The 7458-nt window shown below is 51.6% G+C and overlaps 1 protein-coding gene across 1 annotated transcript in view; it reads right to left on the bottom strand.

The window, feature by feature from the left end:
* Nucleotides 1-7458, bottom strand: part of LOC103901570 (LIM homeobox transcription factor 1-alpha-like) — a 28143-nt gene that overhangs the window by 3292 nt on the left and 17393 nt on the right. The window lies entirely within an intron of this gene.

Consider the following 7458-nt stretch of genomic DNA (forward strand, 5'->3'; position numbering starts at 1 on the left):
CGTTTGTTCGGCCCCAGCCTGCAAAGAAGGTCCCGGCGGTTAGACACTCGGGCAGGGAAGATCAGCCCTGGGTTGGGGCTCAGGCACCCAAGGGAAGAAGGGGGTGGACGTTTGGAGCTGTGCTAGCACATCCCAGCAAGAAGTGTACATCCCAACTGTGTTTTGGGGCTTTCTGACCTTCCGTAGCCCCAGGGAGGAACACGAGCTTGCCTGGCCCAACAGGACAGAGCTTTATGCCCCCTCTTCCTCTCTAGGGCTGTTCACTGCCTGGCTTTGTTAGGTTGCTCCTAGCGAGAGGGCTTTCTGCATCCCTCCGGGACCGTCCCCAGGGCTTGGAGGAGCCTTACGCAGGGGAGTCCCACGGGGAAGGCTGTTTGCGCCCCACACCGTGTCCGGAGAGAGAAATAAACAACTGCTGAGCGCCCCGCGTACAGAGCAGATGGTTCTGATGAAGTAATTTGGGATCTAAACAAATGTGAGCGGTGGTGGCTGCCGGCTGACAGCTTCTATTTAGCCACTTGACAAGAGAAAGTAATAAAATAGGGATTAATTAGGCTGTTGTTTAAACACACAGGATCTTCTCCACCAGCAGGGAACTCATAAACTGGGATTGAGAACAAGACTGGGTTAATCCTCCTGGCAAACTCTGTGGAGCAGGATGAAGAGGCTTACAGGGGTGGGCTCATCCCTTCCAAATACCACCATGGATTTGTGCTGTGCGGTGGCTTTCGGCTGAAGTGTCTGGGACATTCCAACTGGAATGGTGTGGGATTTCTCTCTCCTTTGTGTGAGTGTGTTTGCGTGCATGTTCCTCTCTCCCTCCCTGGCTTGCTTTCTCTCCCCCTTTCCCCTTTGTCTTTCTGCAATTCACACTTGATGAAAAATAGTAATCGAATTTGAGCTGAAAAAGCTGGGAGTAAAGAGCAGCCTTTTCACCACAACCTCTCACTGTCTTACGAAGGAGCAAACTGGGAGCGTGTTCCAGGCACAAGCCCAGTCCAAATCTGGGCTGAGTCCAAATCTGTCCCTTTCCTAACACCAACATCCTTCTGTTACAGCAGAAGTGAAATAGTAAAAAGAATAAAAAAGACCCAACACTAGAGCCAGTCGGCGATCGCGGCTATCTGGGATCAGTCAGGAACATGTGACTTATTACTAAACATTAAGTTATTAATGCTCCTGGACTTTAAGCCCAGATGGAAGATAATGGTGATGTAGTCTGACCCCCGTGTTCATTGCAACCCAGAGAATCTCGCCCAGGGATTCCCACCTCGAGCCTGTTCGCTGGTGGTGGATGTACAGCGAAGGCCAGCCAGTCGCGGTCTGGAGGCGTCAAGTGAAGGAGGATCTGTCCGCATCCATTTGGAAGCGGTTCCAGAGGCTAACTAGCTCCTCAGTCCTTATTTCCAATCTGAATCTTAACTTTATTCCATGCCCAGCAACTAGCCTTCGCCATGTCTTTATCTTCTCGAGAACCGCTGATAATTAGTTATGCCAACTGTGGGTAATCAAACTATTCTTCTTTCCAGGTTTCTGTCCCTTACCCTTCAAACAACCCGTCTGAAAGTGAGTACTGACTTTTCTTTGCATCTCAGCTGGGAGAATTACCGTCCCCGAAGAAAGGTCTGCCTTGCTTCGTTACATGCTGTCGTGTAGCTGAATCTGGTGACGCAAATATCATTTGACTTTGAGACAAGCTAGCCCCAAGCTCCCGTCTGGTCTTACCGTATCTTTCGGAGACGGGTTTACTCCTGTAGCACACCCAGGCCAGGCTGGCTCAGCCCCACAGCCCCAAATCCAGGGACAGACACATTTAAGAACATGGTCCTGACAAACAGAAGCTTTACTTCAGTATCCCGACCTGCCTCCGAGTAAGGAACGGGATAGTTTAGGAAAACTCCCTGTCTTGTTTCACACTTGTGTTTTCTTAATTATTTTTATCCATATAGATACTGGAGCGTTCCCTGGGTCCTTTTATACTTCTAGCCTCAGTGCTGTCGCTGGTTGCTTGGGGAAAAACGTCCAGAATATTGCTTAGCCGAGGCAGGTAGAGGAAAGCTTTGAGCGTGATGTGCTTCTAACTGCAGGCAGGCCGATAGCGAGAGGGATGGAGCAGAACAAGGAAACGTGGAACCAGATGTCAGAGCTGGGAAAGGAGACCTATTCACCTGCAAGGCACCAAGCCGATTCCTCCCGCTGCTGTTGGGACAAGGCAGTTAGCAAGCCTTATTTAAAGATGCTGTCATGTGCCAGATTTCCATGAAAAGGGCTTTTTTGCAGCTATCAGGTGAGGGAAGCGCCGTTGCTGCAGCCTAACTCAATAACGCTTTTGGCATCGCAAGGCCCGCACCCTCCCATCTCCCAGCTAAGCCCCGAAAACAAATCCGCTCTGCATTGTGCTAATTGAAGAAAACATTCAGCAAGCAGCTCATAAACACGGTGTCAGCTCGCATTACACAAAATTAAAATTCTCAGCCCCTCCAACACCAGGAATTCCTAAAGAGGCTGGTTTTAATATTGCCTGAATCCGTTTAAGTCAAGGTAATATTGTTTGGGTTGCCATAGGAACAAAATACACCTCCGTTGCTGGCGGTGGGTTACAAGGAGGCTTGGGAGGCTGTGCTGCCGACGCGGCTGCACGATGTCTGGAAGCAGCTGCCTGCAGACACTACACTGAGGGACAGTCCGAAAAATAAGCGGGTTCCCAGGTTCATAATGAAAAGCGCATTTAGGAACAGCCGGGACACGAGCGAGATCTCTGCGTGCTCCCGGAGCAGCAGGACCACTTCTAAGTGCCTGTAACTCACAACAACTATATCCCACTTCTTTTGGAAGGACCCTTATGCCGCATAAGCCTCATAGTCCGCATGCCTCCGCTTCTATTTTGACCAACTCTCCCCATGTCCTTACTTAACACCCTTCTTGCCTGAAGATCCCAGCTGAGTTTGATTTCTGTTCAAGATTTCCTTACGGGAGGTGTGGTAAGGCTATCAACTTTTACTCCTGGGAACGTTCAGAAACCATCCGGCAAGCAGAGGCAGGTGCGTGCACGCAGGTACATATCCCACGTCCTTCTTACCAGCTTGCCGCAAATTAATTATCTTTGCAAACGATAGAATTTGATTTTCCTGCCGGGGGATTGCTCACCTTGATGGAAAAAGTGTCAGCAGCAGGAAGGCAGATGGGCTTATAAGTGGGAACGTCTTTGGGAATTGCAAAGGCGGCGGCTGTGGAGCAAGCGGAACCGTTACTCGCAAGTCAGCATCGTGAGAGAGGCTTGGGGCTACAGGCACGGTTTTTGGCAGCCGGTTCTTCACGCCGATGGACGCTCGAGGCAAGAGGACCGGCGTTGCGGGCAGAATAGCAGCCTGGCAGCTGCCCGGTAGAGGGCAAGCACATCTGTACCGTTTGCCAACTCGGAGACAGCACGTGTCACCCGAGCAAGGATGAAGATACACGGTATCTTAAAAGAGAAGCTTTGATGCTGGGCTGGAGGCCAAATTCACTGGCTGCCCACGCTCCTCCTGCCAGGAGGTATCTGAGGCCAGCTCTGGGGCCACAGGGCTGGCAGGAGCACGTGCAGCAATGCCTTGAAAGTCCCAACGCTATTTCTCTCTTTCTCTTTTATGCCCGGACGCTACAGCGATGCCCAACATCTTCTTGAAGCTTGCTGAAATCTTGGTCCCAACAGCATCCTGCAGCAAGGAGTTACATACTCTGTGAAAAACAATTCCATTATTTGATTCCCTCGCCCTACCTACAGCCTCCCTGTCTCTTTTTTACCATTAACAATTTGCTTTTCTTTTAATAACAAAACAGCTGGGGAGAGCCCAGCGCGTAATTCATTTCCCCTCGAGAAGTTCGGTAAAGTGTCAAAGTGTGGAGCAGCGGCAAGAGGAGCCGCAGCAAAGCGACCACGTGCATCTGCCTGGCTTTTGCACACAGCTGGGGAGCTCCGAGATCTTCCTGCCTCTTTTCAGACGCTCTAGGGACTTAATTTATCAGACTTTAGCCCTGGTAAAACACCCCAACGCCTAACTCTCCGTTAATCCTCGCAGAGCACCCCTGTCGCAGCTCAGGGCACCGCTCTCTCTGCCGATGGCTCTGGAGGAGAAGTGGCAGCCCAGCTCCCAGCTCTCCAGATGGGGATGAGCTGAGCAGCAAGTTATTTGAGAACCTCGCTGACCTGCCATGGCACAGAGAAGACGCTGACCTAGGCCTGGGAAGGGTAATTTGGGGGGCATACGGTTGTCTGGGTGGGATTAAAAGGTGTTAATGAAGCAAGGAATAAGCTGGGAGGCCTGTGCTTCATGAAACTAGCTTATTTAGTTAGGGTTTAGTCAAAATGAAGCAGTCCAGGCTTAAGCAAGGTCTGTTTACTTAACATTGAGCTGCAAAATCCATTGTAGCCGTCTGAAATATTGAAGTGGAACTTGCAAAGCCTCTTTCCAGATTTCGGGCTGGGGGCTAGGGGCGTGATGGGGAAGGGGACACACAAGGGAAAGGAGGAGGCAGCGGCAGCACAATACGCTCTTTCATTCCCTGCTGCAACAGCCATTTCCCCCCAATTCAGCGATACAGAGTGGCACCAGGGGATTAAGGGGAAAAAATTTCCTTCTGCGTAATTTCTGACTTCTTCCAGCTACGTTTGGGTCAGAGGAAGAAGGAGTAATTTGGGGGCAACAGTTACCTTTGCTCTCCGTTCCCTCCAACGCTCTTTGTGGGTTACATGAACAGATTTACCCCCAGAAAGGAACTTTGTAATTGTGTGATTAGGTAATTGTGCCTCTTGTCAGAAATAGCCAAGGCTCAGGCGTACTCAAACCTCCTCTCATGTGAGCGTGCGTACACCAGAAAAGAAGTCTTCAGAAGTTAAAGCTTACCAAAGCCAAACTGCCTGCTGCACGCAAAGTTCTCCCCCGAGGAGCGGAAAAACCGAATTTAAAATAACAGGGGTTAGTCATCTCCCGTAAATGTTTCACTAAAAGGCAGGAGGATGGGGTAGGAGTCGGAGAAGAGCCACCGCCGCGCTATCGCTGTTGCATCTTCACAGTCGCGCAGAGGGAATGACCTGACCTTCTCTGTCCATCGCTGGAAATATTACTTATAAGGACGAGGGCAGCACCACGGTCGTGTAGAACGGAAGGATTTGGGGACAGGGCACGCAGCAGAGAGATCTCCCCGGAGTTTTACACCTAGCACCACGAGCAGCATTTAATGCAATTGCGCTTTGTTATAAAAAGTAACCGAAAGAACCACATAAGCGGGGTCCTGCTTGACCGGACCCTGTAAATGCCCTTGGCGTCCACCCAGAAGGTACGAGGTGTTACAAGCTCTGCTTCCTGGGCTTGATTCTGTTCATGTCAGCGATGAAAACTGATGCTGGGGGAAAAAAAAAAAAACAAACCCCAACCGCTACCGAAAACCTAAACCACAAGCAAAACAGAAAAGCAAAACAACACCGAAGAGGTTCCCAAAGCCAGAGAGATTCATAAATATTAAAGTGACACGAGTGAAATGCTACTGAAAGATTTAATACTGTGCTGCTGCTCTGTCCCTCAAGGGGTTAAACCCCCCACTGTGAGGATATTACTGCCAGCACGGTGGCACTGAGCCATCACCATATAATCTGATGAACTCTTTTATTAAATTTCACAGGCCTGTCTTCTTTATTAAAATCTCCCAGAATTCATAGGGCGCCTGTCATATCACTGCTGAATGCTAACAAAAAAATGTGGGTTGACTGAGTCCTGCCAGGGAGGGATTGTGTTGCGGTGAGTGTCTCCGTCAGGTGAAGGAGAGGTGGGAGGGACGGTGCTGCTGGCTGAAGTACAGCGGGAAAAGGGGGCTGCGTGCTTTTGCAAGCACCGACACCCCCCGCAAACCATCCCCCTTCACACCCCGCAGCCGCTCCCTCCAGACAGAGCTCAGCGGCGGGGAAAACGGGTCCCAAAAATGAGTTTTACCTGTCTCTGTACCCGCGGGTGCTTTCTTTTCCCGGGGGGGGGGGGCCCAGGCCCAAGGGCGCAGCCCTCCCCCAACCCCAAACCCCGCTCTCCCCCCCGGGGCAGGGGGCTTCTGCAGTGATGGAAAGAGCAACGGCAGGACCGCACTTGCCAGGTATCGTGGCTCTCGACAGGAGCCAGCATTAACCACTGCTTCCGAGGAAGAAAATGAGCAGGCTCCTTCCAAACGCACCCCGAACGGAGGGATGACAGCAGTACGTGTACCTTGAGCGGTTCCCTCCTGCCCTTCACTTTGAGCCGCTAACACCCCATTTAACATCCAAGCTGCCTTGCACTCGCAGGCCTGCAAGAGCTCTCCTAAGCTGAAAATACTCGCTGTCACTGGGGCAGCGCGGTGGAGGGGAATTCAGCTTCTGCAATCACCCTCACCTCTGCAAAAGCAGAGGCAAAAATATTCCTGCTCTGCTTTAATCCCACGTTAGGCTGTCTCTGAGCCGCAGGAAAGGTGGGATTCAGCTGCTGAATCTCTACGGACCTGCGCTGGACTGGAAATTAGGCTACAGCTTTGGTTTTATGCTCTTTAGAGTATACTCTAAATGCTTTTTTTAATATTTCCAGCAGGAGACCGTGGGAGTCCTACCCTGAGCTGAGCGGGGACGGGCACGGCAGACTGCGGGACGCGCGGAGCTGCAGCGTGCAGGTGCAGCGTTTATTTCTCTGTAGCCCATCCAGAGTTCCCGCTGTAATGCAGAAGCTCTTGTGGAGTCCCGCGCTTGGCGCTTTTCAAAGAATATTCTGCAAGCTGTCAGGAACAACGGAGCAAAGCCCCTTGGCTGGCGCAGGATAGAGGAGGCGCGTCCTGCCCCAAGCCAGCCACCTCCGCCTGCCTGCCCAGAGAACGGCATTGCCCTCTTCTTTCTGAAATGATTTTCTCTTCCAAGTGCAGAGAGCGCTGGTGTGGTGCCTTGGCAAGCTGCCCCGCTTTCGGACTCGAGCTGGCTCTCCCTCCACACTGAGCCCTTAGGAAGCTAAAAAAAAATGGGGACTGCGTCTCTACGGGGAATCCACCTCCCTGGGAAGGGACAAAGTTTCTGGTCCTGTATCACCAAGACGGCACCTTCCTGCTGTCCCCCGAGAAGGGAACCCGCAGCTCCTTTCTCTCCCCTCTTGTTTCCCCCCCCCTCTCCGCTCAACAGGGCACAAACCAAAAGCTCGCTCCGGGTCTGCGGGTTTAAAGTTGGGAGTTATCCGTTCATATTGATTTTGTCCTGCCTTATTGCATGGCTCCGGGAAAGCCTCCGCAGCTCCATTAGTATGCCTGGCAGGAGAAGGGTTCCTTCGCTTAGTAGCTAGGGGTGATATTACCCATCCAGATAGTATCCGAACTCAATATCCAAACTCAATATCCTGTTTCTCCCTTTCTCATTTCCTGTTTGCGGGGCTGAATGCTGGCGTTGTCACAGCCAGAGCGGGGGGGAAGGCAGGGAAAAAG

This window comes from Aptenodytes forsteri, unplaced genomic scaffold (assembly GCF_000699145.1).
Source record: "Aptenodytes forsteri isolate BGI_AS27 unplaced genomic scaffold, ASM69914v1 Scaffold390, whole genome shotgun sequence".
Lineage (NCBI taxonomy): Eukaryota > Metazoa > Chordata > Aves > Sphenisciformes > Spheniscidae > Aptenodytes > Aptenodytes forsteri.